The sequence below is a fragment of the Crocodylus porosus genome, unplaced genomic scaffold (assembly GCF_001723895.1).
Source record: "Crocodylus porosus isolate Cpor-Errol unplaced genomic scaffold, CroPor_comp1, whole genome shotgun sequence".
NCBI classification, from domain to species: domain Eukaryota; kingdom Metazoa; phylum Chordata; order Crocodylia; family Crocodylidae; genus Crocodylus; species Crocodylus porosus.
Window position 1 is genome coordinate 137,419,210 of NW_017728931.1, and position 26,922 is coordinate 137,446,131.

The following is a 26,922-nucleotide window of genomic DNA, read 5'->3' on the forward strand; positions in this document are numbered from 1 at the left end:
GGGGGGGGGCGGGGAGAGGGGGGAAATCTTATACCTATGGTGTGTTGTGTTCGATCTTCATTTATTAGGAAATTAGGATGATTACAGGTACTTGGACAAATGACCTATTTCTAGGTCATAATGATTATGCTGCATCTGCCATTAATGAAGAATTATAATTATGCTTCATCAATGTGTAATTAATATTTCAAAATGCTAAACAGCGACAGTGTTGTATAACTTCCTGCATATATGCAAAGGAAACAAATAAGTAAAAAAAGAGTCAGCCTAGTAAAATCAATAGGTTTCTACACAGTTAAATATTACTGATGTCTGTATATATGTATATAAACATACACACACACATATATTTAACAGCCAGCAAGTACTGATCCAACAACAATATTCCTTGCATTTGAATACAAAGGTAAACTTATTATGGTGCATTAACTGTGATTTCTTGTGCTTTGAGCAGGAATTTTAAAGGTTTCCTATTTACTCAGGGCAAGTAAATGAAACTGAATACGCTGTTTTATATTTCCACCTTTAAGTATTTTTTTAGCTTTGAGAGATAGCAATAAAACTTTATCCATGTTGATAGGCAAGAGTATTTTGCACTGACTGAAAGCAAACAGAGACAAAAATAATACTATTCACAGCATCGGCACAAAGAATAAGGCTCTATTGCTAATTATACAGGGAACTGAATTTAATTACATAGAGAACATTAAACACTTTACAAAATAAAAATCAAGAAAAACTAGGGACAAGATATTTGAGTGCCTTTAGTGCTACAACAGTGCCCTCTACTGACCAATTAAAGTACTGCTTGGCTTTTATAGATGAAATGACAGAACCAAGCATATATATTTTGGCATCTTTACTGTTCAAAATTAGGCACCATCATAATAATAAATTAAACCAAGATCTCCTAGATGAATAAGACACATTTTTAAATGAGATTTTAACTAGCCTTTTAAAATATGTTCGCAGTTCAAAAGAAATGTAAATAATAGAGACTTTGAACATTCAGTTTTCACCCAGAGGATTCATCTGGTAGGGATATTCCTGAAAAGCAAATCTTAATTAGGCTCCTTATACTAGAGCACTAAATTTGTTAAGTTTGGACTTAAAATGTCTGTTAAAGAAACAACTAGATGAGATCATGTCAAAAACAAACACTTAAAATCCAAAGGAAAATGCAATTACAAATTCAGTATGTTCTGTGCATCAAGAGAAAAAAAAATCACAAGCTGCCATGCAGTAAAATTACTCCTGACAAGTAAATTTGTCTACACTACAGTGACTGAGATTTTCCAAATGTTAATTCATTCGAGAATTTTTGAGGAAGCGGACTTTGCAACATCAAAAAAATGCCAAGAAAAATGTGGAATAAGAAGTCTTTGACACTATCTTTACTATGTTTACTGCCATCTGCAACCATGCATTTAACAGGACTGTATCACAGTACACCTCAGGTTCATGCTCCCAACCCATTTTAGTGCTATTATTCTACTTGTGAAAAATCTTCAGTTAAGGGAACATTATTTAGCAGATATGAAAGTTGAGTCTTTTTAAAGAACTAACTTTGGGAGCATAAAAGATTTCTCCCACTTATACTCTCCCTTTTAACTTGGAAGACCAATAGGAACAAAGACAAAGACCCCCCAGCTTTCAACTGAATTCAATGACATAAAGCTTTAACAACTTAAACTGATGCAAACTGATTATCAGGGTCCAATAAATGCTTTGCATTGAATTTTCTTAGAAGTCACAGATTATTCAACAGTTACATGACAGCTGCCAAGGACTGGCTTCTAAGGTCTGGGAAAAATATGGCCATGGGCCCCTAGGTTTTAAGTATCCTACAGATAATTTCATAGCTGCAGACTGCAATAATGTCCATGCTATTGCTGATGGCAGACGCAAGCCCTCAGCTGAGCCAACTTCTCTACTCAACTGACAGTTATCTCTGGATACAAGGCTTAGCAACATGAGAGGCTACACAGCCTAGATCAGCATTTTGCAGTCTTTCTAGGCTAACCCCCTACTAAAAGTCAAAAAACATTCATGGTCCTCCTTATTTTTACTTTAAAAAGGTAAGAGTATCATTTATAACTCATCAATAACTGTTAGTTCATTTCAAGAGTCTGAGAAAAAAAATACTTGCCTTTGAAGGTAAGCTTTGCAGCCTTTTGGGGGGTGGCAACCCACTGGCTGACATGTGCTTGTCTAAATGGTGAGGCATGAGAGCAAGAGATGAAAACCCAGCTCCAAAAGAGACTCTTCCCTCTGTGACCTTGGTCAACTCCCACGACCATATCTTCAAATGTGGGAGCCAAAATCAGGCACTTAACTCATAAGATGCCAGGTTCAGATTAATTTCAGTAACAGCCACAAGGTCCAACCCACCCCTAAATCACAAGCCTTTTCATTCAGGTGCCTAACTATGGTTTTAAGTGCCTGATATTTTGTACCTATGTTTAACTATATTGGCCTTTCCTTCTCTGGTCCTCAGTTTCCAGGTCTGCAAAGCTGTGATACTACTTCCAGTCTGTCCACTGAAAAACCAGGAAGCAAGCTTGTATGAATGCATAGAACAAAAGTACACGTATCTGAAGGGGACTGGCTGAGTAATATTTAAATGGTCTACCTAGTTAGAGAGATTCTCTATGTCACGTATTAAGCAGTCCACCAAGAACTACCTTTTTACTGCAGCATATTTTGCACAAATGATGTCCATGTGAGCTGCACCCCAGGGAACATGTACTCAACCAGCTATTTAAAGGCATACCCACCACTACTGTGTCTAGGTGCTAAACTAAAAGCAGCCATGGTGGAATAGCAAATATCCCAATCCAACAAAAAACTAACAACAAATACAATATCAAGGATTAATAATGTGTAACATATTAACAAATTGGCAGCTGCAAACAGTAAATGTGAAAGGTCGAAGATTTAATGTTACTTTCCGAATCTCAAGTTTTCTATTTCCTAAACTGTGTTTACACTTGCAGGTTTAATTTAATGTAGAGATATATAAAGGGGGTGATATTACTTTTGGCTCTTTGAAGGCCAAAAGAGATATTAGTTTTATATGATGGAGCTGAGCAACTGTGTTTTTATATTAATGCCATTATCCACCCATTTATACGTCAGATGAAGTATAGCAATTGCCTAGTTGTACTTTGGACAAATCCTGTACTGCCACGGGTTATGGCACAACTTAATGTAAGGCACTTACATGACTGAAAGCAACATTTTAAAGTCATTTACAACTTCACAATTTATTACTCAAAGAAATTCTAAGAGGCCCTAATTCAAGACGTACTGAATTTAACCTGCATGGAATTGAAGCTTGTGCTTCTCTGAATAGAGATTTTCTTTAGTGAGGGCTACTCATGTCTGATGTATCAAATTTTAAGACCCAATGTTTTTAAGACATTGATGCACATTTTCATTCTCACTCATAGTTTCATAGAAAAATGAGGGTTGGAAGGGACCTCAGAAGTTCATCTAGTCTAACTCCCTGCTCAAAGGAGGGACAGGAACTCTTTAAGAAGCTAACACACAAAAGGAAGCTTATAAGAAGTGGAAACTTGAACAAACAACAAGGGAGAAATATAAAAGTATTGCTCCCTGCTCCCTACCCCAAGTAGATCACCCCTGCTAAAGCTTTGTCTAGCCATGTCTTAAAAACCTCCCAGCACAGAGACTCCACAACCTTTCTGGGTAACCTGCTCCAGTGTTCACCCTCCCAGTGAAAAAGTTTTTCCTAATATCCAGTCTAAACTTCCCTTGCTGCAACTTGAGATGGTTGCTCCTTGTTCTGTCGTCTGCCACCACTGAGAACAATCCAGCTCCAACCTCTTTCCAATTCCCCTTCAGGTAGTTGAAGGCTGCTATTAAATCCCCTCTCAGGCTTCTCTTCTCCAGACTAAAGCAGCCCAGTTTTTTCAGCCTCTCCTCATATGTCATGTGCTCCAACTCCCAAACCATTTTCACTGCCCTTCCCTGGACTCGCTCCAATTTGTCCACAACCTTTCTGTAGTGAGGGGCCCAAAACTGGACATCGCACTCTAGATGTGGCCTCACCAGTGCTAAATACAGGGAAATAATCATTTCCCTTGCCCTGCTGGCAATGCTTCTACTAATGCAGCCCAGTATGCCATTAGCCTTCTTCGCAACAAGGGCACACTTTTGGCTTATATTTAAATTACTATCCGCTGTAACCCCCAGGTCCTTTTCTGCAGAGTTGCAGCTTAGCCAGTTGGTCTCCAGCTTGTACTAGTGCATGGGACTGTTCTGTCCTAAGTGCAAGACTTTACACTTGTCCTTACTGAACCTCATGAGATTTCTTTTGGTCCAGTCCTCCAATTTGTTGACGTGTCTCTGAATCCTAACCCTACCCCCCAGCTTACCTACTACTCTTCCAGTTTGGTGTCATCTGCAAAACTTGCTGAAAGTGCACCCTATTCCATCTTCCACATCACTGATGAAAATATTGAACAAAACTGACCCCTGGAGCCCTTCACTTGATACCAGCTGCCAACAAGACATTGAGCCATTGACTACTCCCTCCCAATGCTCCAACCAGTTTTCTGTCCACCTTACAAACCATTCATCCAGTCGGTACGTCCTTAGCTTGCCTGCGAGACTGTTGTGGGAGACTGTATCAAAAGCCGAGCTAAAATCAAAGTACATCACATCCACTGGTCTCCCCACATCCACAGACCCAGTCATCTCATCACAGAAGGCAATCAGGTTGGTCAAGCATGACTTGCCCTTGGTGAATTCAGGATGACTGCTCCTAATCACCTTTTCCTCCAAATGCTTAGAAATGGATTCCTTGAGGATCTGCTTCATGGTTTTTGCAGGGACTGAGGTGCCGCTGACTGGTCTGTAGTTCCCTGGATCCTCCTCCTCCCCTTTCTTGAAGGTGGGCACTATATTTGCCCTTTTCCAATAGTCCAGGACCTGTCTTGATCACCAATCATACTGGCCAACTCCCTCAGCACCCTCAGGTGCATCCCATCTGGCCCCATGGACTTGTATACGTCCAGTTTTTCTAAATAGTCCCTAACCTGTTCTTTCACCACTGTTGGCTGCTGCTCACCTCCTCCCCAAACTGTGCTGTCTGGTGCAGTAGTCTGGGAGCTGACCTTGCTTGTGAAGACTGAGGTGAAAGGTGCTGAATACTTCAGCCTTTTCTGTATCCTCTGTCACTAAGTTGCCTCTCCCATTTAGTAAAGGACCCACACTTTCCCTGAAACTCCTCTTGTTGCCGACATTCTTGTAGAAACCTTTCTTGTTAACCTTTACATCCCTTGCTAGCTGCAACTCCAATTGTGCTTTCACCTTCCTGACTTCATCTCTGCATGCCCAAGCAATACTCTTATACTCCTCCCTAGTTATCTGTCCAAGTTTCCACTTCTTATAAGGCAGCCTCAGCTAACAAGGAGGCTACTGCTTAGCATCAGATTTGCATTCACTAAATAAATAAAAGCTTCCTATAAGCTTCTTTTTTGTTTTAGCTTACTGAAGAGTTCCCTGCTAAGCCAAAGCTCGTCTTCTGCCATACTTTCTAGTCTTCCTACACATCAGGATGGTTTGTTCCTGTGTCCTCCATAAGGTTTCTTTAAAGTACAGCCAACTCTTCTGGACACCTCTCCCACCCGGAGTGGTCTCCCCAGAGATCCAACTGAAGAGTTCGCTTAGCTAAAGTCTCCTTTTCTGAAGTCCAGGGTCTGTCTTCTACTGCTCTCCTTCCTTCCTTTCCTCATGATCCTGAACTCAATAATCTCGTGATTGCTGCTGCCTAGATTGTCATCCACTTCTACATTCTCCACCCATTCTTCCCTGCTTGTGAGCAGCAGGTCAAGAAGAGCATGAGATCAAGAGGCCCTAGTTGGCCTCTTCAGCACTTGCACCCGGAAGTTATCCTCAACACCCTCCGAAAACTTCCTGGACTGCCTGTGCACTGCTGTATTGCCCTTCCAGCAGGTGTCAGAGTGATTGAAGTCTCCCATGAGAACCAGGGCCTGTGACTGGGAAACTTCTGCACTATCTGTTTGAAAAAAACCTCATCCTCCACTCCCTCCTGATCTTGTGGTCTATACTCAACCTGGTCACTTTCCATTTCTTTCATAGATTTTTCATAGACATTAGGGCTGGAAGGGACCTCGGGAGATCATCATTTCTTTCCTTCCTTCTTAAGTGAACAAAAATATGACTTTTCAGCCAAAAGGATTCTCTTCTGAAAAAAACCGGGGGGAAAAAGAATCTGTGTTTGGATGGATGCAGCAACCTTAAATGAAACATTTAGAGAAGTGGTGCACAACCCCTTTTGGTGTACGTCTGTATACATATATTCTAATATAATAAAAGCCTTTGTTTGTCTGTAACACTTTGCCCAACTGTGCATGTGCCCACTGGCTGCGTGGGCTGGACAGGCAGGGGTGGGGCCAGCCTGACTCCAAACAGGAGCCCCTCCACCAGCACTGCTTCCTTCTGCAAAAACCAAACCAAAACAAAAAAAAACTTGCCGCGAGCCTTTACAAGTGGCAGGCCAGCTGAGCCCCTCTGCCAACCCTGCCTCCCCCTCCAGCCTTCAGTGCAGCTGCTCCCCCTGCCCTACCTCCAGAGGCTCTTTTTACCAGTGTCCCTGCTCTTTTTAAGCCCTCTGATCACGGTCTGGTTTTTTCAAATCTGCCCAAATATTCAAAATTTCCTCTAGCTCTAGAGGTGGGCAGGAGAGAGCAATGGCGGGCAGCGGGGAGCACACACAGACCTGTCTGCAGCCATGCAGTGCTTCTTGCTGCCTCCCTCAGAGCAGCAGGAGCACACACAGACCATCGCCTCCCTCTGTCCCTCCCCTGGAGCACAGCAAAATCCTGGACATGTGGTCAGGGCTGGGGGAACGGGGAGGGGAGGGTTGCCTGTTCTCCAGTGGGGAAAGGGGCTGAGGGGGGAGGAACAGCGGGGAACTCCATGGCTTGGCAGCACCGCTGCCTGTGCTCCGAGGGGCTGGGCAGCCAGTAGCCACTGCTCAGGAAGAGAGAGGGAGCCATGGCCAGGCTGCCTGCGGAGCACTACAGCCACAAGCACCTTCCCTCAGCCCACGCTGGGGCTGGGCACACTCCACTGCCACTTGCACGAATCGGAGCCACCATGCTCCGGCCCCGTCAGAACGGGGACAGCTGGGCCCCCCTGGCAGGGCTGGCGAGGCAGGGGGCTCTGGGTCGAGGAGGCCATGTGCCACTTGTACACTAATTTCATATTGGTCATGTACAGGCATCATCAGCTTGAAGCGATTTCACTTTCTCATTATGTAGCTTGTCCATCAGGGAAGGCCCTTTACCATAAAAGAAAAATTGCTATACTGAGGTTCAGACAAAATACACATTGGCAATGTTCTTGAGCAATTCCTCCCTGATATTCATGATCTTCATACCATTCGGTTATAAACTACTGCAAGACCGTTTCAGGCTGGACATAAGAAAGAATTTCTTTACTGTCCAAGCCCCCAAGGTCTGGAGCAGCCTGCCACTGGAGGTGGTTCAAGCGCCTTCAAGAGAAAACTGGATGCTTATCTTGCTGGGATCCTATGACCCCAGTTGACTTCCTGCCCTTCAGGTGGGGGACTGGACTCGATGATCTTCTGAGGTCCCTTCCAGCCCTAATGTCTATGAAATCTATGAAGGGTGTGGGGGCAGAGGACTGTGGGTCAGGAGTGAGGGCCACCAGCAGGGACAGGGTTGGGGACTGCTCATGGCAGACAGACTGTTTTTCTCAGTGTCCATGTGTGTGCGGATGTGCATCTGTGTTCATGGCAGGAGACTGCATTTGTGTCTGTGTGTCCACGTGCAGAGTGAGTGACTACAGTGCGCATCTGTCTGCATGTGTGGGTGCATGCGCCTGTGTGCGTTAGTGTGTGCGCATGCATCAGTGTGTGCGTCTGTTCATGGCAGACAGAGCGTGTTTGTATCTGTGTATCCATGTGCAGAGTGAGTGAGTAGAGTGTGTGCCCATTTGCATGCATATGTGTGTGCATGCATGTGCAAGTGCATCTGTGTTCATGGCAGAGAGAGTATGTTTGTCTCGGTGTGTCCACATGCAGAGAGTGAGTGAGAGTAGTGTGCACATCCCTTATTGTGTGCATGTTTGGCCATAGCAGGATTGGGGGGGCGGCAGAGAGCAGGAGGAAGAGGCAGCATGTGCCCCCTACCCTCCCCCAGCACCAGAAGAGGAAGGGACCCTGCCCCCACACCCCAACACACAGTCCAGCTCCCCTGGGGGAGAGGGAGGAGCCCTCCAATCTTGTGTTTGCCCAGGGCCCCAGTACACATTAATCTGCCTCTGGGTGCCAGGCCAGAAATGGACTAGCGGGGAGGAGGCGGGGGAAGGCCACAGACCCAGGCATGGAGTGGCAGGAGGGGGAGGGGTTGCCACAGGGCTGGATGCAGAGCAGCAAGGTGTGTGTGGGGGGTGCGCAGGGCTGAATGCAGAGTGTGTGTGTGAGGGGCGGGGGGAGGGCTGTGCACAGCCAGATGGGGAACAACAGCAGCACCATATAGTGGGTGGCAGCAGTGGCCACTGTGTGCAAGCTTTTCCCCTCTACCCCCATTTCTGGGAGGCAGTGGTGGCATGGGGTAGTGGGTGGTGGTGCTCCATCCCTCTCTCCCATCATTCTTGACCAGCAATTGGCTAGTATTTTAGTAAAAGTGCTAAAAAGGGGAACTAAGGATACCCAAAGAGTATTTCTTTAAGGAATCAAGTAGACTTTTTTTTACAAAATCACTGACTTCCTTAGTTTTTCTCTCAGAAAATGCTTCTATCTAGATATCTAAAAAGTAACCTAATGGTAAAACCAGCTGATTGTTGGAGTCATCTGTTGAAGAATTCATAGAAGCACCTTTAGTGAACATTTGAAAGGAGTGTAGATAAAATCTCAGGAGAGCAATGCACAAGGAGGTTGCACATGAGCTTCTGAGATCCGTTAGTCTCTAACATGCATGATTCTATGAAGATCTTGCATTAAATGATCCTATATATACATACACACACATATATACACACACACACACACACACACAGGCAAATATTCAAAGACATTTTCCAATACTGTTTCTGTTTCACATCCACCTAATGCTCTTATTTCTGTCCTGCTTCTCTGTGGAAAATCAATACGGATCATTATGAAAAATAATGTCAGGGATGAGTTGGCAAGTGCCAGCTTCTCTGTTATGGGAAAATCATAACTCCCACCCCTTAGCAGATAAGAATATAAGAAATGCTATACTGGATCAGACCACAGGTCTGTCTAGTTCAGTATCTTGCCTCTATCAGTGGAAGAGAGTGGATGCTAAAGGGAAAGAGTATCTTTAATTTACTCAAAATAAAACCAAATCTACCACTAACTTCACAGTATTGTGACATGCAAATACATTGATAATGCTTATGACATGTGCACAAAAATTCAGAGATCCACATTAACTTCCAAGCTGAAGCTACACCATGGTCATGTTAGAGCTGAAGGTCTTCAAAGGGATTCTACCCCATCATGGTCAAGGTAACATGAAGACTAGAGGTCTTGCATTGGTTGCTGGGTGCCCAGATGGCTATTTTCAGCCACTGGAAAACACCTTCGATGAAGATGGGTATTGAGGAAGAAAGAAAAAATTCAGAAAGCATATTAAGTAGGCATCACAAGCCACTGGAATTTCTCTCAAGATTCAGTTTATTTTCTATATTACTGAAAAGGACTGAAGCTCCCAGGACTCTCGCACTTGACAACTGAAATGCCAACAGGAAATGATGCTGGCAGAATCATTTGGCATCAGGAGTCATGGGCTGCAGTCATTAGCTAGTGTTAACTGCTCTTCCAAGCCTGTAGGATAGCAAAGCCTTTCCAAGTAGTAGAACAGAGTGTCAGGATCAATATAAATAAAAGTGAAAAAGCGTATGGAGAGTAGGATGCATTCCCTGAAACTGAAGGTCATTAGCCAAAAAGCTTTCTCCCAGTTTTTTGCAGGTTAATTTGGCATAGTATATTTGAAGTAAAACAATAAGAATGGCTTAGAAAAAAAATGAACACAACCTGCATTCATTGCAAATCTCTAAGAAATAATCTTGGGAAGACCAAGCACAAATTTTGGAAATATAAACTACAAAGGGCATTATATCTGGGGATCTTAGGGTTTTATGTTGACTCTTCAGAGCTTCACACACACAGTTTCTGACTATGGGATTTTCCATTTGCTTAATAACACCTTCACATTTTTGTAACAAAAGCTTTCTAATAACAGGAATAAATCTAATATTTTTTTAGTAACAGAGTATCAACATACTGCTTTTTATTTCACATTTACTGTACTGTATATTCTGGTAACGTAAATGTTGTTAACACTAAGATTATAAACAATATGGCTGTATTTAAAGGTGCACATGTTAGACAGACACAGAAAATCAAAGAATCAGAAAAAGGAGGGCTGGAGGGGTCTTCCAGAGCTCATATAATCCAACCCTCTGCCTGAGGCAGGATCCAAAACATGTCAAGCAAACCCTTGCCCAACCTACTAGCAAAACCATACATGTAACCCTGTCGCACAACCACAAAGCACAGCACTCAACCTGCCACAGGTAAAGCAGGGGGACAACAATGGGTCAACGTCCTGCTGCTGCAAGGGTTGTTAAAATATGCTCGAGAGATCCAAGAAGAGGGTCACATCCCCCGCTTCAGAGGAAGGCAAAATCTCCCCACAGTCCATACCAGGGGGTAAAATTCCTCCCTAACCTCACATGTGGCAATCAGTCTAACACTGAGCACAAGGGCAAGACCCTCTAAGCCAGGAACCTCTGGGTATTAGTTCCAGCAGGAGCATTGGCACAGCCCAGTCAAAATCCCCAGTCTTGAGTGAAGCCCACGCCCACACTCAGTGCTTATGAGGAAAGCAAAAAGAAAACCCTGATACATATAGCAACAGGAGGAAGAAAAAAAAAAATCTTTCCCAGCTCCACGTGGCAGCCAGCAATGCCCAGTAGTTAAGCAGCACTTTTCACCTCTCATGCCGGGCACCTAACGCTCCTATTGATGCAGCCCAAAACTGCTTTTTCCATTTGCATCACACTGTAGCCTCATATTGAGTCAATGATTCAACAAAACTCCTAGATCCTTTTCAGGATGCTGCCATCCAGTCAGGTGTCACCCATCTTAGATTTATGTTTTTAATTATTCCTTCCACGGTGTAGCATCTTGCATTTGTCAGCACTGAACTTCATTTTGTTGGTTCTAGCCCAGCTTTCCAAAATGTCCAGGTCCTTCTGAATTATACCCGTCATCCAGCCTATCTGCAGTACTTCCCAATATCGTGCGATCTGCAAATCTGCCCAAACAACTCTCAATTTCAGCATCCAAATAATTAACACACACACTGAAATGAAGAGCACTGGCCCAGGAAAGACCCTTGTGGGACTCAGCATGAAACCACGTACCTTTCCAATATGGTTCCATTTATAATTACTCTTTGCATGCAGTTATTGAGCCACTTGTCTATAGTAGCTTTGTCTAGCCAACATTTCTGTAGTTTTTGAGATCACCTGTGACTTTTCTCAAAAGCCTTGCTGAAATCCAGACATACTGTCTTCACAGTATTCCCTTCATCAACAAACTGGGTATCTTAGCAAAGAATGAGATCAAACTCGTTAGGCACGATTTATTCACAATAAATCTATGCTGGCTGCTCATGATCTGACTTGCTTTCTCCAGATGCTTGCAAATGGGCTTTCTTAGAATATGCTCAGGTAACTTCCCAGGTATCAAGGTGAGGTAAGTGGTCTATAGTTTCCTGGGTCCTCTCTTTTTTCTTCTCTCTCTTTTTTTTTTTTTTTAAGAGAAGCACAGTTTTGGCCCTTTTCCAGTGTTCTGGTGTCTTGTCCGTCTACCATGACTTTGTAAATATTGCCAAGGGCCCTAAGACCTCCTTAGCCTGTTCCTTCAGTATCCTGGGAAGAAGTTCAGCAAGCTGTGCTAGATCTAAATTCATTTAGATCCATCAAAAAACAGGTCTCTTTTGCTATCTTATGCCTCAGCTTGTCCTTTTCTTTATCCAAATTATCCTTGTTAGCCGTCTGGTTGCAATCTAATTATTTTGTGAATATGGAGGCAAAGTAGCTGTTGAGCAGCTCTGCCTTCTTTGCATTTTCTATTAAGAGTTCCTCCTGGCTATTTAATAATGGGCCCATGGCCTCTTTTCTGGGCAGCATACTTACAGAACCTCTTCTTGTTGTCCTTAACCTGCCTCACCAGGTGAAGTTAATTTTTTACCTTTTCCTTCCTGGTTTTGTCTCTGCAAGTCCTTTATATTTCCTGGTATCTTCATTGGTGACCTCTGCCAATTTTATTGCCTGCATGCTTTCCTTTTGTATTTGAGGCATCCCTCAGTTCCTTCTACAACCACACTGGTCTTTTCCCATTCTTCTTGTGCTTCTATCATGTCAGAACAGTTTCTCTTTGGCATAAGTGGTACTAAAAATATTATTTGGGGGGGGCTTGGTGGGTGCAGAGCATGCCTCCCTGACCCCACCTCTCCTTCTCACAACTGTTCCAGGGCTGGCGCACACTGGTGTTGTGTGTACACCGATGGAGGAGCACGTGGCGGGGGCACTGGGTGTGATGCTGAGGCAGTGGTGCTGGAGCCACTGTTGCCAGGCCAGTTTTTGGGGTGGGGACTAAGCCCCATTAGCCCTGGCCTTCCACCACCTATGTCCTTTGGGCTTCCAAAACTGTGCCCTTTAGAAGCTTCCATCTTTCTTGGGCACCTTTATCCTTCAGTCTGCCTTCCCATGGTACCACGCCAACCATCTCCTTAATGGAAATCTGCTTTTTGGAAATCCAGTCTTAATTCTGTTGACTTCACACTTCCCAGGGTCATGATCTTAAATTCTATCATATCATGATCACTTCCTCCCAAGTTTAGCATCACCTTCACATCCTCCACCAGTTCTTTCCTACTGGTCAGCAAAAGATTCAAGGTAGATGATCCACTAGTTATAGCCTGAACTTTCTGGAACAGAAAATTGTCTTCTACACACATTAGGAACTTGCTCAACATTGTGTGTTTGGCCATATAAGTCTCCCTTCTGTACCATCTCATAACTTTCAGATAATCCTGTCACCTCCTTGAAGACTGCCTGATCCAACTCTTCTTCATTTGGTGGTCTATAATAAATCCTGACCTTTATATTGGTGCTGTATGTTCACCCAAATGAATTGTGACCTCCTACCATTTTTTTTCCTAAACAGGAAACAAGCATATACATTTTTGACATACAAGGAAACATTACCACCTTTTCTCCCAATCCTGTGCTTCCAAAACAGAGTGTAGCTCTCAGTGTTGACACTCCAATCAAAAGAGTCATCTCACTAAGCTTCTTTGACACCAAGCAGATCATAGTTCCTTTCACATGCTGTCACTTCCAGCTCATCTCATTTGTTCCCCAGACTCCTCACATTTATATACCTACATCAGACTTATTTTGCATTCTGACCTATTCAGTACCCTTCTGCATCCCTTATTGCCATCCCACAGCTCTGGTTCCTTCTGGAATGGAGCTGCTTCTTCTGGTCCTTTCCCCTCTGGATTGTTTGCTCTGTTGCAGGAGGGTTTTGTTCACCACCCCCCACAGAACTTAGTTTAAAGCCTTTCTTACTAGATTGGCCAGAAGACTGACAAATATGTTCTTTCCCGTTATGGCCAGATGGATCCCATCTGTTGATAGCAGCCCTCTTCCTCTTCCGAATATCCACCCACTGTCAAAGAACCCAAAGCCTTCACATCAGCACCACCATCTCAGCCATGCATTACTCTCCCATGATACAGTGGTCCCTGCTAGGGGCCTTACCTTCCACAAAGAAGATTGATAAGAACACCACTTGTGCATCAAGCTATGTAATCCTCTTACTAAGAGCCTCATAATCTTCTCTGATCTGCTTCTTGTCATTGCTGGCAGTAACATTGATGCCCACATGGACAAGCAGGAAAGGGTAGTAGTCTGGGGGATGGATGAGCTCTGGTAATCTATCTGTGATACCCTGTCCAGGAAGACACCACATCTCCCAGGACTCCAAATCTAGAAAACAAATTGGTGCTTCTGTCCTCCGCAGAAGGGAGGGAGTCACCAACCACCATCGTTCTCCTCTACCTTTCTGGTGTACTTAAGAGTGCACATCTGCTGTTCCAATGTAACTGCATGCTCCTGCAGTAGCTGAATGAAGCTGAAGTAAGAACGATGGTGAAATACAGGTACATTGCTCTGATATAACTGTTACTTTGATTCACACCTTTATTCTTGCTGGTTGGGGAAATTCTCAGTTTATCCTGCAATCTATGGTAAGAGTCACTAAATATTCAAGCTGTCTCAATATGAGAAGTCACTAATGGATAATATTCAAGAGGTCTAGAAGCATGTACCAAGAACAGATCATCAAAAGAATCAGAGAGATCCCTAATATCTATCATGCTAAGTAACCTCAATCCCACATAAAATCATGGAATATAAGGAGAAAAACTTCAGCATACAGAGGATAAGTGATAAAAAGAAGTGAGTTAGATAAAATAATTTATGTCAGACAAGCAATCAAGTTTCTTGAAAGCATTACAAAGATAGTAGGTGAATGGAAATGTAAGAGATGTATTAATAAAATACAACATTTGATAGCGTCACAAAATCTTATTTGCAAACATAACTCAAAATCACCTTGGATAAAAGATCACGGGCTTTGGAGAAGGGCTGCAAATAAAAATGTAATGAGACTGCAGGGATCAGAGGCAGGCCTGCCCTTAACATTAGTAATGTTCCAGAATAAGGGGTTCCCAAACTTGTGTTCACGAAGGGCTAGTGAATAGGTAGGACATCACACTAGAGGTTACAAAATAAAATGATTCTGCAATACAATACCTTCATGTTCAGTAAGTGCAATATGATATGCCTAACACTGTAACTCCATATAAAAAGAGTCCTGCATCATTGCTTACTTAATTCAAGCTTGAGTGGGATGTTTGCAGATACTTTTTCTTGCCAATAATTTGAAGTAACCAGGCTTCAATCTTTTTGTGAGTTCTACTTTGGGAACCCCTATTCTGGAAGAAATGATGGCACAGTGAAATTTGAGCCACATGAACATAATAGGAATAAAGGACCTAGACCAGGGGTTGTCAACAGGGGGTACACTGGAAGGGCCTAGGGAGTATGCGTGGGTGGGCTGGGACAGAGCACTGCCACCCACCACCCCATGCCGCAGTCTCCCAGGAGCAAAGCTGGAGGGGAAGTGGGGGCAAAGGCAGTGGTGGCCTCTGCGAGCTGCACCCGCACCACCTGGTTGGCCAGATGTGGAGTGGGAAGCTTACATGCGGAGCAGGCTGCCGCCACCCATTAACCCGTGCTGCTGTCACACCACATCCAGCCACCCCCCTGGGTCTGGCTGTGTGCTACCCCTTCCCCCCCACATCCAGCCACTGGGGGTACACTTATTTAAAAAGGTTGAAAACCCCTGACCTAGACATATAAAAAAATGTGTGCAAAAATAAAGTATAAAATTTAGAAAAATAGAAGCTTATACCCTCATGGGGTAGGAGGGGACCATCGAACGATTCAAAGGAATCTCATTTAAGAATCGTTACATGAAAAACTTAACCAAGGTGGTAGACAACAATCACAACAAGTTTGCAGTATGAAAAAGAAAAAAAAAAGAGGGCAATTTTTGATTGCATCTATCAGCAAGGAGAAAGATCATTCTTCACAGGCATGATTACAAAACCACACACTGAACAGTGCATTTAGTTTCATATAGGAGATCTCAGCCCTAGAAAATGCAAACAAATTGGAAACAGTTCAGAAAAGAGCAAGAGAAATTACCAGGATGCTAGACCGATTGATTTATGAGGAAAGATTAGAATTGCTAAATGCACGGGTATAGCTAAGTGATGACATATAAGAGTTGGGATTAGGGGAAGAGAGTGTAAAGGGAGAGTTTTCAAAAGCTCCAAGTAGCAGATCCAAGAAAGTACATAGGCATATAAACCCAAGAGAGTGATCCACAAAAGCTCATCTAACTGCTTATATGCCCAAGAATCTGTAGGCACGTAAATTTGCACCGGTGAAGTTACTTGGGAACCTGACATTCAGCTACTGCACATGTCCAGAGCTGCTGCTATCTTAGCTGAGCCAAGCATCTTGGCATACAAGTTTTCTGAGGTGCCTGATGCTCTGAGCACAGCTAATGCAAACTGACAGCCCTGCATTCAGCAGCAGTTACAGTTACTTTCATTTAAAAAAAAAGTAGCAGGGGAAGTGGCAATTCTCACCTTTCAGAAGCTTATTAAACCTAATGGCCAGAGCACTCACCCAGGAAGTAGAAGGCCTGATGCTCCTAGGTGCTACTCTGCTTGAAGAAGTTCAAGTTTCTCACCTCTCAAGTGAGTGTCCCAACCACCAGGCTAAGGATAGGCTAGAAAGGGGCACTGTTCAGCTCCTGTCACGAAGCTGTAGTGCTGTGCAGAAAAGCATGCAAGATCAATGGGTCCAGAGAGAGTAAGCAACAGGAAGCATGACTAAGGTCCACAATAAGGGCACTCCCAGGGCAGGGAAAGCTGTGGTTCTGCCTGCTCCAGAGACTGCTTACACATTTTGCAGTAAAGAGGCATTTGGACAAAGTGAACATAGTGTGTGGGGAGCAAGGAGAAGAACCTAGAGCTCCTTCCCAGAGTAGTAACTCATTAGGCCACAGAGTTATGCTCTCTCTTGCTTGGTCCAATTAATATTGCATTCCTTTCTACAGAGCAGTCCAGCTTCAACAGCAGGGATAGAGTGTATTCTCCCTGTCTGGCCTATCTTCTAGGCTAGTGGCTGCGGTATTTTACAGAGAAGTTTGAATCATCTCAGGCAAAGGTGGCCTTAGAATCCATTTTCACAATTCCCAAGCGAGTGAGATTATTACACAGACACCACCGCTCTTCTTCCTCCAGCTGTACTGTAAAAGAAATCAGTGAGCCAGTCATCTGCAGCAAAAGGCATGACTTAAGATGCCTAAATCCGGGAAGGGGTTCTGCATGTGTGCACATGCACGCACGCATGCACACACACATGCACATCCCCGCCTAATCCCCGTAGAATTGCAGGCAGGAGTCTCAATCTGGGAAAAGTCAGGATTACAGACACACTTCTCTCTTTGGTGTTTTCCAATGGCTGGCTTAGATGTCTCCTTCCTTGGCATGCTTGTAATAGCAGATTCCATTCCTAGGTATCCAACTCTCCCTGTGGACTGCATAAGGAGTTTAGGTTATCTTGGATTTATGAATAACCCGGATGGAGTTTAGTGCCTAGACACTGGGCAAGCAAGCCCTTTGTACATCTTAGTTTAAAGGATCAAGGTCAGTGGTTCCCAAACTGTGATATGGGTACCACCAGTGGTACGCAGACACCCTGACGGTGATTACACATTAAGAGATTTATTATAATTACTTTATATGACAAAAGCTTGCTGGTGGTACTTAAGGTAAACTGAAAAATATTCTGGGGGTACTTAAGGTTGTATTGTTTTAAATTGGTGGTGCGCAATCTGTCAGAGTTTGGGAACCGCTGATCTAGGGGATAACAACCCATTAAAAGTCAACAGGATTTAGGTTCCCAAGTCACTTTTGACAATTGGTCTTGGTTTCCCAAGTCACGAAGCTGCTTTGAAAAAAATTACTTTAAGTCTACGAACTCTGGACAGTGTCCATTCCAAGCAGGAACTTGACATTTCTTTAGTGTGGTTCAAGGGATAGGCACTAGGGGTAATTACATGAAAAGCTGAGTTAAACATTAGAAAAAAAGCTTCTGGGAAAATCTGGTAGGTGAAGTTTCTCCAGCAGAAACCTCCTTTACTCAGAAGGATTGCCAAAGTACTTAATAATGGCCTGGCAAAAGCAACCTTATGCAGATGGGATGACAAACTACGTGACTGAATTGTTCTGTTGCATCAAATTTCTAGGTAAATGGAATTTTCCATCACAGAAATAGCTACAGTTAATTTGTGCAGTGCTTCCCGATCAGGGAAGTAGAAATACACACACACCATTACCTTTGCATTAAGTGACACACATTTTAAGAGACGATGGAGATGATGTTGATAACCTACATTGTCTCTCCAAATTGTTTAACTATAGCAATTTGGTAGTGATGCTACCTAAAAGAATAAGATACTAATTCCACTTTAAATCTCTATCTTCGAATGTTTATAACGTTCTCAGGAAAAAAAAAAAAAAAAAAAAGTAGCACAGCTCACCTTTTGGAGCTAAGATTTCTGGCGATTGGCATCTGCCCAGAAATGCAATTTGTGAGAGGAACAGCATAAAAATCTAGGCTCTTGTGTTAACTGAGCCTAGTATTTTCCCCAGCATTTTTCCAAATGTTTTAATTACATTTTACTGAATCCAACTCTTAAAACATCAACAATGAACATGCCAAATTTGCAAACGTGAACTTGTGCTTCTGCAGCATTTGAAAAAAATCCTCTTCGCAAATAATAAAAGCTGTAGTTGGTTGAAGACTGCCTGCTCAACATTCATAAGAAGTAACCTCCCTTGGCCTAACGCTTGCACTGATGTGTGGCTGAATACATTGTATTTGAGAAAAGGAGGGTTACAGACTTGGTAATTTTTCAGCTCTTGGGATTTTACTACTTAATGTATAGAAGCCTTACATTCTTTCACTGCTGAATAATGACCCTTAAGTTGTTCAACTTGCCTACAGTTGCAGTAGTTTATAAAACCATTAAAGCCCAACGGTACAAAAACAGATGTGGAAGTGCAATGTGAGAGGCCTAAGACTCAGTAAATTGCAACAGAGAGTAGCTTGATGTTTGAGAGACCATGGTTGTGTCAATATGAATACATCCAATCTCATCTGGTCTCAGAATTTAGACAGAGGAAAAGTATGTACAGGCAGTCCTCAACTTACAATGTTTCGAGTTGCAATGTTTTGCACTTACAACATTTATAAATTGACGCCATTTCAACTTTATGACGTCAGTTTCGACTTTACTTTATTTGATCTGATGGGACGCCGCGCCAGCAAACATGTTTGCTGCGTCGCTTGTCTCCCTGTAGAACAACTGTCCAAACTCCCTTGGACACTTTCTTTAAGAAAGCAGACAAGACTCCAGAAAAACCTGCAGCCAAGACTCCTGAGAAGACTCCAGCCAAGAGCCCTTCAAAACATCCAGCAAAGTCACCTCAAAGAAGTCCTTCCAAATCAATATGATTGCTATTTACAGTATAAATGCATTAGTATAGCTATATTATTCATCTACAATTGATAAAATACAAAATTCTGGGGTATTTTTAGTGAAAATAGGGTATCGGGCCTTGGTTCAGGAACCAACTCCCCATTTATAACACTGTTTCTTATGAGAAAATTGGTTCTGAGTTACAACATTTCGACTTACGACACAATTGGTTCCTCAAAACCATGTCTTAAGTCTGAGGCCTTCCTGGTACCTACTTGCTTGGGGCATCTAAAAAACACAAGCATTTGGAACACAAATTTTGTGTGGAATTAAGAGTTGTTTCAAACGCTGACAATCTTAGCACAAGGTAGCCCTACTGCTTTTTGATATAGATGTCTTAGCATACACCTAAGCTGCACAATCCAGCAAGAGGCAAGGCAAATTAACACAGACAAAATACCACCCCAGTGCAGCTTTACTTCTTCTAACTCCCAAATTAGCCTCGGTATCTCTATACAGTGCTGCACTATGCAATGTGCCTCTGCTCTAGTTCAGCATTTCTCAACCTGGGGGCCAACAGAATATATGAAAGCATGGAGAACAGCTCCCTGTGGGTAAGGCTAAGGGATTGGGGGCAGGAGATAAACAAGATGTCAGGAGGCAGTGGGGCATAGGTGACACTGCCCACCACCCCACCTCCTCGTGGGGGTGGAGCCAGGGGCCTGCAGGAGTGGCCAGTGGCAGAAGGTGAGGGCAGCGCAGCCTCCCCCCCCGCCTGTTTGTTACTCCTAGCACTGCTGGCAGTGGCAGCAGCAGTCTCACCGCCCTGTTCTACTATCCCATGCTGAATCCCACTTACTGGGCCACAGAGGCAGCTCCTGCCTGTGCCGATCCAGCCAGGCTGCAGCCCTGTGCCCGCTGTAGGTGGACAAAACAGGGGGCACGGAGGTGTGTGCCCTTGTCTTTGCCCCATAGTTCCCCTCCCCACACACTGAGGGGGCTGGGGCCTGGTGGTGGTGAGCAGGGGGTAGGGAGTGAGGGGCACCAGCAGGGATGCGGGGGCATTGGCAGGGCCAGGGGGCTGTTTTCTATTTCAACTACTAACTGGGACGGGACTGGCCATTGATGTTTACAAATGGGTCCTGGTACAAAAAAGGTTGAAAACCACTGCTCTAGTTAGTGCTGAACTGGTTCCAGCACTCGGTTGAACAACAGAATAATTAATTCCATTATCATTAATATCTCCTCATGATACAGAACTCTCTGGGGAAGAGGAGCTGGACATCAGTTCATAACGGTGAGAGTAGTATTATATACCAAGTTGTGCCCTTATTTTCAGAGAATCACCAAAGCTTCCTATTTCTTAACAGAAGTTACTGCCACCAATTGTTAACAGCTTATAAATCTCTAAGAGGACATCCGTGATTGCAACTATCCAGACAGTTTTAATTTTCTCAGCATATAGTATTTACTGAGAGTCCCCACTATCTTCTTCAGAACCTCTCCCACCCGCCCCGCCAATTCTAAAATACACTGTTGGAGAGAGAGTGGTTTCTCATCTTTAGAAATATGCCCTGATTGTTCTTCAACCAAAAGATGAATTTCTGTGCTGTGAAAAACTCTTTCACTTTATTGTATTAAAATACTTAAATAAGCACATTTTTATTAAGTACATTTTACTTTAAAATAAACAAACAAATGCAATTAACATTAATGCGATTGAGAGACTAGAATTAAGATGAAAAAAAAGTTTCTGACAGTAACTTTACTACACCTTCAACTCTCCTTATGAAATATGAACTTTCATTTCTACCCAGGAGAACTTTTATAATCTTTTCTCTTATGCCTGTAGAAGGGTGTTTGTGCCTGAAAGCTTGCAATTAAAGATTTTTTTTTTTGCAAAAATCTAGTTGGTCTAATAAAAGATATCACCTCTACCACAAGTTGCAATTCCTTTCCCAGTAGCTCCTAGCTTATGCATGCATATTTCATTGTCAAATGACATACAGCAGTACAAAATGCTCCTTGGATCCAAGACTACAGAGAAAACACAGTTCTTTTCTATTACCTTGCTTGATTTAGTTATATAGCTACATAACAGTCAAAATGAGTTTCTATTATAAATGAGGCCAACTTCATTTCTTGAATTTCACAGAAATAAAATGTTCACCTGGCATTAACTAAGCAGAGGTATTAGATTGTAGAGACAGTTAACACAAAGATTTTGAAGATTAGTTAACCCTTGAACTGGAAAACACTGAAAATGACTAAAATATCCTGCATGAGCAATGCATTTATATTTACAACCCCCCGCATTAAAATGACAGTGTGTGGTAAGACCGTGGTTGGGATTCTTCAACCAGAAGTACTAAGCTGAGTCTTGCTCTAGGTTCATGCTATAGCCTAGTGGGGGCAAACCTTTTTGGCAGGCATGCTACAAATTACCCCCGCATCCTCCTTAAGTACCACTCTAATCCCCTTCCTCTACCCAATCTGGTGCTCTGCTTTCTGCTCCCTGTCCTGGGCTTGCTGCCACATCTGCTGCTCTGCTTTCTTTACCAGGCTGCTTGACCCCTTCCCAATCTGCTGCATGCCACACACAGTGGCCATCTGTGCCACTTGTGGCCTGTGTCACAGGTTAGCCAGCCCTGCTATAACCCATCCTCAGTTGTAAATGGTACATGGTCCTTCAGGCGGCATAAGTCAAAAGCAGCCAAAGGCCTCAACTATATCATTCCCTTGTGTGTGGATGAATACAGAAACTGGCCCAATGAACTGCAATGATCTGGGATAGAAACTGATCCTCTAATCCACTTAAATGAAAGGATATTAAAGTGGATCAGATTCTGGATTCTCAGTTTGTACCTCATATCTCTCAGGCACTGGATACCAGATATAATATCCTTTCATTTAAGTGGATCAGAGGATCAGTTTCTGTCCCAGATCATTGCAGTTCATTGGACCAGTTTCTATATTCATCCACACACAAGGGAATGATATAGTTGAGGCCTTTGGCAGCTTTTGACTTATGCCACCTGAAGAACCATGTACCATTTACAACTGGGATCAACTGGGGATGGGTTGTAGCAGGGTTGGCCAACCTGTGACATGCCACAAGTAGCACAGACGGCCACTGTGTGTGACATACAGAAGACTGAGAGCTACAAACTGAGATTTGTAATCCACTGGAAATAATGAAAAATCTGCCAGTCAAAACTAGCACCACCTCCCCTCCCCCACCAAAAAAAAAAGTCACTGAAATATCCAACACAGAAGAAGAGGCAAGAACTCATTCAATGCCTTACTCCATATGTTGTAACCTACAATTTCTGTTCATACTTCTTCTTGCCCTCTCTTTAAAAAAGATTATTTGCTATCTGGAAAGACAGAACTGGTACCAGTTGACACAGTTTTTCTCAGGAGTCCATAATTTTGAAGTTCTTCTTGAACTAAGCCTATTTTAACAGCTTATTATCCAATGAAGTTGTTATCTTCAGTTACTGCCGCTCCTGCATCAAAATTCAGCATAGGCTCAAATACAAAATCCACCCTTATTAGGTTCTCTGATTGAGGGATATAAAATGGGACAAAGGTGGACTGTCAAGAGCTGGCTGATTTTATAGCACTATCTACTTTGTTCTGAAGTGCTAAATTGCACTGGACATCTAAAGACACCATAATACTTCTCTAAGTAACAGTTGCTGTAGCTGCTAAAGGGTATTAGGTGATTGTGTAAAGGTAGGACAGCTGGTTCACATGACTGCAAACAGGAGGGAAGGTAGTTCACACGAGGAAAATGAGAACCTCTGAGTTAAGATACTTACACTGATTTTTTTCTGTCCTTACATAACCTCTAAAACAGAGACAGCAGATAACGTTTCATAAAAGTCTCAGAGATTTCTGAATATTACGTTAGGCAAAATGACTAGTCAGCCAAATTTAAGAAGATTCTCCCTACCCTTTACACCCCTGACTAAATTATTTATACACTTGATGGCTAACTGGTGTTTGAAGTGGTTCAGACACATCTATAACAATAAATCTGAGACAGTATTAGTGAAACTGGATAGTCAGAGACTACAAGGAGTCTGCCTAAATATTCCTAACCATAAAAATAGCATCAGATAGTTTGTTAGGGATCTTTAATGGCACCACACAGATAAAATGGGTTTTACATCACTAGTATATTTTTCAATAAGAAAGGGATCCATAGCGTTTTTCTGTGAGCTGTTCCCTGTACACTTCATGTGCTTTAGACAAAATTGAAGGTAATAATAGCTTGATGGAAAAAATATCACAACCAGAAACAAATCTACTAAGAAAAATCAGACTGTATGAGTAACCTCTTCTATTCTTTAACAATGTGAAGTGAAGAAAAAAAGTGTTCATTTACTGTAGCAAGGATGCCAAGAATCTGAAGGCTGAAAAACATATTGATAAGAATGAGGTACAGTTACTTCTAGGCAGATTGCCCTGACCAGTTCTTTCACAGCGGAGTGGCAGAACACAGAAATCTTCCAGCTGTTGCTGTCTTTGCTCTGAGCTGTCTTCCAGAGCCACACAGTTCCCCAGATTAACGTATACAGACAGAGTAACTAGAAAAATTTCAGGCAGCATCTTTGGCCTTGGTACATGCATCTTGCATACTGTGCTTCTCGGGGAAAAAATAATGATTTATGTATATTATATTTTTATATAAAAAGTTGTTCAGTTCTCCTCAAGCTGGAACAATTTTTCCATTTAGATAACGTTAATAGCTACTGCATAATACAGGTGCAGTATATCACTGCATTGTGAAGCTAGTACAAATGGTAACAGTTTTCCTGAATCTACTGATAAAAGTTACTCTGTTTTACTCCAATTACTCCAATGGGATGGTGTCAGTTATTTAACCCCAATATGTAACCTTCTGATCTCACATGCTCCTCTCCTGGCATCACTATCCAAGCTTTCCCACCAGCCTCCCAGATCACATCCCCCTTTCACATGCCAGAAGATCTATCAGTATGTACCTTGATATTTGTATCACATTCATCACTATGTAATTCAACACACCTCTTGTATGAATACACTGCTAAAAATACTGTATGGGAATAGGAGTCAACACTATGCCAGAAAACAACTGCTACATGCATGCTTGGTAAAGGAAGAAAGCTGTGGTTAAGGTGGCAGCATCATCATTTACACTGTTTATTTGCACTTTGCTTTTGAAATATATTAACAATGTCTGTATATCACACACAGTTTTCTTGCTTCCAAATAGGTGACTTGCTTCTAGCTCAGGGGTGGGCAATTTTTTGGGCCCAAGGGCCACATAGGGAGTTTTGACAAGCTGTCATGCACCGGAAGGCAGCAGGAACAGAAGCAGGAGCCCACATGCTGGGGCAGGAGCAGCCTGGCTGAAGCTGCTCATATGAAGCAGCAAAGGACAGCATGGCAGGGGCAGCTACGGGCCAGATCCAGTCATCTGCAGGGCCAGATTCAGCCCACAGGCCATATTTTGCCCATCCCAGCTTTAGCTAGATTCTGCCTTTCTGTTCCTCCAGCCAAGAGGATAGGCAAATGGAATCTTACATTTATACAGTAGCTTTCATCCCAAATGCTTTACCCTGCATAGAGGAGAAAGGTTAAGCAGGGACATGCATACATTTCCATTTTGAAATGAAAACACATCTGTTGTCCATATGCAGCAAGAGAAATTTGACCTAAATGAAAATTCACTTCAGTTGCTACTGAGGTACAATCACCTTATGGGAGGCTGCCGTGCACTGCAACTGTACAGAGTTTAGTAGTAGTATGCAACCACTGATCCTCTGGATCATGGTGTACATGTAAGAGGTCTAGTCAGATGCCTGATTAATCTGTTTGTGGTGGACAAGTTCAATGTTAGAGCAACACACCTTGTTACAAGTTTCACAGATCTGTGTGTTATCCAAGTTGGAATCCAAATTTCCAGCACACTGCTTTCTTCTCTCTCTCTCTCCACTTCCATCCTCTGGACCAAAACCACTTCGTGTTGACCTGCACCCCGTGCCATACGTCCCTCCAGATCAAATGGGATTCTGCGTAATCTTCTCGGCTTTCTACATTGTTGTTGAACTACCATACTTTGTATAATTTTTTTACACACAGCGTGGCACTGCTATAGAGAGCAACCCTGCTCCCTAGAGTTGTCTCAAATCTCACTATACAATGTATGAATGTATATGCACTTGAAAACAGCAATGGGCCATTCAGTTTAAAAGAACTTGGTTAACTAAACCGTACCAGCTAAATTCTAGTTAACATGCTGTTCCTGAAAAAGCAACCCATGGAATTGTTAATTGCCAGAAGTGGCAAGGACTTCATTTTTCACCTCATTTCAAACATACCAGTCTCACCAGCACAGATACCCTCTCACAGAGCAGAGTACAAGCTACTATAATCACCACTATTTCCTGAAGCATGGAGGTTTTTCCTGGGATGTCTTCTATCCAAGAACTGCAACAACCTGACTTGGCTTAGTCTGTGATCTACCAACATTACAGCCCAAGGTGGCATGGTTACAGAGTGCAGGGGCATATAGATTAGGTCTGCAAACTGCAGGTTAAACTGACAAAATACTGCAATGTTAAAGTTTATTTGCACTGATAAGCAGCAGTTTAATAGAGTAGGAAGGTTTATGCCAAACTTCTACTTAAGTTCTCTACACTCTACTTTGATTGAAGCACTTTATCTCTGACATAGCGATGCCGTGCCAGTTTTTAGGCTCACAGGGCTGCTAGCATGGTGCTCTTTTCTCAGCTGTGATATAGACAAAGCATGTAGTTCCTTCTCTGACACGCTCAAGCATCATTAACTAAGGGCCATGCTACATGGCGATTGGGAGGTCCCAGATGATTGGAAAAGGGCAAACATAGCACCCATTTTTAAAGAACGGGACAAAGGAGGATCCAGAGAACTAAAGACCAGTCAGCCTCACCTCAGTCCCTGGAAAAAACCATGAAGCAGATCCTTAAAGAATCCATCTCAAAGCACTTGGAGAAGAAGGTGATTAGGAGCAGTCATCCTGGATTCACCAAGGGCAAGTCATGCCTGATCAACCTGATTGTTTTCTATGACAAGGTGACTGGCTCTGTGGATGTGCTATACTTTGATTTTAGTACACCTTTTGATACAGTCTCCTACAACATTCTTGCAGGCAAGCTAAGGATGTACAGACTGGATGAATGGACTACAAGATGGATAGAAAACTGGCTGCAGCATCAGGCTCAGAGGGCAGTAATCAATCTATACGTGTTATTAGCATGCAGGAATAAACTCAATGCCTATCGTACCAAAGTTTATTGTTCCCAGGTGCCGCATTTACATGTGCACCCAGGACCACAGCACACTGAGGCAGGTTAGAGCAGCCCCAGCTGGTAGAGGGCCTGGGGGAGAGAAGAGTTTGGGGGGGGTGGGGGGGAAGCCTGCCAGTTCAGGGCTGCTACAACCTGGTTCAACATGCTGCAAAGGGGCTGGCTGGTTGGGGCATGACGGTGCTCCAATGCAGGACTAGCCAGGAGCCTATGCACTTAAGCACCCTCAAGCCCCAACCACCTTTGCCAGCATCTACACAAGGTACTACAAAGTAAAAAAAAAAAAAAAAAAAAAAAAAATCAGCGCAGGATAGTACTTGTATTTACAAGTACTACCCT

General features: G+C 43.1%; 1 protein-coding gene across 1 annotated transcript in view; it reads right to left on the reverse strand.

The window, feature by feature from the left end:
* TAF3 (TATA-box binding protein associated factor 3) overlaps positions 1–26,922 on the reverse strand; it is a 153,224-nt gene that overhangs the window by 98,564 nt on the left and 27,738 nt on the right. The window lies entirely within an intron of this gene.